Genomic DNA, 2,973 nt, shown 5'->3' with positions numbered 1-2,973 from the left:
CCTCACCAGCACTTTATTCGTGCTCCTCGTGTGGGGTTTAGCACCAGTTCTCCAAAGGGTAGCATAAATTATTCGTGTGTCGGTGAAAACGTCTAAGTGACACATGGATGCCTGACATCCGAATTGATCCTTGATCGGGACGCACGGATCGCGTCGGACGAGGCATCGACGATGCGATGGTAGCTCTGAAGGGGCGACCAATTTTACATTTCCTGTTGTAGGAACGGTGGAAGGGGACATACGAACCTGAGATCGTTTGAGGGTAGGTAAGGCCTCGTGCATAATTTCTCGAGTTCTTGCGAAATCATGTTAATACACGCTGAATGGATCATTTCGAGTCAAAGATTCCTTTAACTATAACTCGATTGCTAGTACTTCAAAAGTGCTGATATTATAAAAATAACCATTTGGAAAAAAAGAACACTTCAAACCGTACGTATTGTTTATTTCTGTATATTCTTTTATATGTTAAAAATAAATATATAAAATAGATTATAAAATAGATTATAAAAATTTACAGTTAAAATGGAATTTTATCAAATATAATTACATGAAACCGGAATAAAAAAAATGTAATTTAGTGACGAGGAAAAATGGTTCCTTTTGTGATAACTGCGCGTTTAAGAATGAAATTAGACCCAAATGTCTTCGACAACCGTACGTTCGAGAGAAGATACGAACAAATGATAGGAGCGACCATGTAAGAGGGGACTTTTTTCCACGAAGTATTGCTTTGCGGTATTAACGTGTACTTACACGCTCGTGACAACATTTTTAACGTTCGTATTGCAATATCTATATCTGTAACGACTGTGGGTCGTCGGTTCCAAGTTTAGACGTCGAAAAATATCCTTGTTTTCTGTTTTCCTTTCCTCTTTCTATCGATATATTCGAATATACAGGATATTTCTATAAAGATAGAATCATTTCACACATGATTGAAACATTACAGAACCGCGGAACATTAAGACTAAAAGCAGTCAGAATAATTGAAAAGTTGCATCGTTCGATTGTAACGACAGACACTTTGAATATCGTCTGTATCATTTGCAACTATATGATCGTAAGACGATTCGTATTTCATATTAAACTTTCGACAGATAGAGTAATAGTCGCCAAAGTATCGATCGTTTTTTCTAAAGTATCTAGTATTACGTATATCATAGTGCTTAGCGATTCCTGCAAGAGCTTAAATCGCATATCTGAAGAACTGTGCAATAATACGTGCCACGGTTAATACGGTTATTAGAAAAGTGACGGTATAATGCAAAAGGTGAAAGAATCTGAGCCGCGTCACTCGCCATTCGCCGCTCATTAATCTATGTGTACAGCGAATCATTTTGCAGTTATTGCGGCAGCAACAAGTACCGCAATATTTGTTGCGCAAACACAACGTGGTCGATTGCTGTCAAATGAATCGACAATCGAAATATTCTTGCGCAATATGGCGAATAGGTTGGCGGTTTACCAGTTTCCCTGAATCGAATATACGCATAACTAACAAATAGCTAGAGTATAACAGTTGTTTTTCAAAATCAATTAATTTAATATACTATGTTTTAATTTACACGATTCTTTTCACCTATACCATCCGAATTTTTAAATTGAAAGCTAAGCAATTGGTGTTTTATGAAGTCTCGGAAATAATTCATTCATTCATTTATTTCATCTCTAACCAAAGAGCTTTAAGCCATCTTAAATCCATATTAAAAAAATTAAGATTCAATGTTGCAAAGTCATGGAAAACTTGTCATAAATTTACAAATATATAGTAAAATTCATCGCAGCTTCTTAGAGTAAAGAGTATAAACGCTACCTCGTTGAGTTAAGGGAAAAGGAACATACGTCTTCCCGATAGGACGTGGAAAATGGCGGGTCGAGTCTGTCGACAGTCACCATTTTAAACTCATAGCTTGTATAAAAGGATGCGCCCGCGCATTTACGCGTCGAGACAGCCGCCCCCTGTGCGGGATGGTGCAACTAATCGATCAGTCATAAGGAAGTTCTCGGTAAGAGATATCGATCTGCTCCTCGAGGGAAGGATCTCCGTTTAGCATCTGATTTGCATGATAATTAGATAACGATAAGATAGTTGGACAATAATGGAACAACGAGGGAATTTATTGGATAATAGGTCATCGTCACGACTTGTCGACTCCTAGAGCTCTTATTTCTGCTAAATTTAGAGTCAATATGTATTAATTCTCAGCTGAAACAATATAGCGTAACTGATGTCTCATTCGCTCACCTTCTCTAGCTAAAATTCTTTCCATGTTTAAAATTACAAATCTGTTAAAAATCAACTTACAGTAGGGTAAACAGATTCTAGAAAAACAAAAGTAGAGACATTTTTGTACACACAGGCACATACATAATTGTCTTGACACATGAAATGCTACGATTCTACGACGTGAATCCATACTGTGCTCTGGAATAATATAATTTGATATATGTTAAGATAATTGTGCTGAGATCCGGATGTTTTGAAAAGAAAAAATTAATGCTTATTTTTTTTATTTTGCACAATTATATAAATTATCAAAATTTGCATAAATTTCTAAATATAGAAAATTTTTATTGTAGATTTTATTCCTTAATTATGCGGAAATATTACTATTAATTATTTTTTAAAGTAATAAATATACAGTTTGGGCATTATATATTTTAAAATATTTATTATGAAAATTACCTGACACCCGAAAATTGAAAACATTATAGAAGATAAATCCCCATTAAATTTCCAGTTATGTAAAAGTCAATAATCCAATATTATTTTTATTAGTCATTTCACTCATATATGTTTAAAAAGTAAGAAGAACGCAAACAGTATAGCTCCATGCATTTTGTCCATGACATCTATATGATACGATAACTCAGCAGGGTGAGTGAACCAACAAAACGAGAGAGAGGGGGAGGGAGGGAAAGGGGGGAGAGAGAGAGAGAGAGAGAGAGAGAGAGAGAGAGAGAGAGAGA

The sequence above is a fragment of the Odontomachus brunneus genome, unplaced genomic scaffold, assembly GCF_010583005.1.
Source record: "Odontomachus brunneus isolate Ranch 3 - 2012 unplaced genomic scaffold, Obru_v1 Obru_scaffold_085, whole genome shotgun sequence".
Classification (NCBI taxonomy): Eukaryota; Metazoa; Arthropoda; class Insecta; order Hymenoptera; family Formicidae; genus Odontomachus; species Odontomachus brunneus.
Note: the sequence above shows the minus strand (reverse complement) of the source record.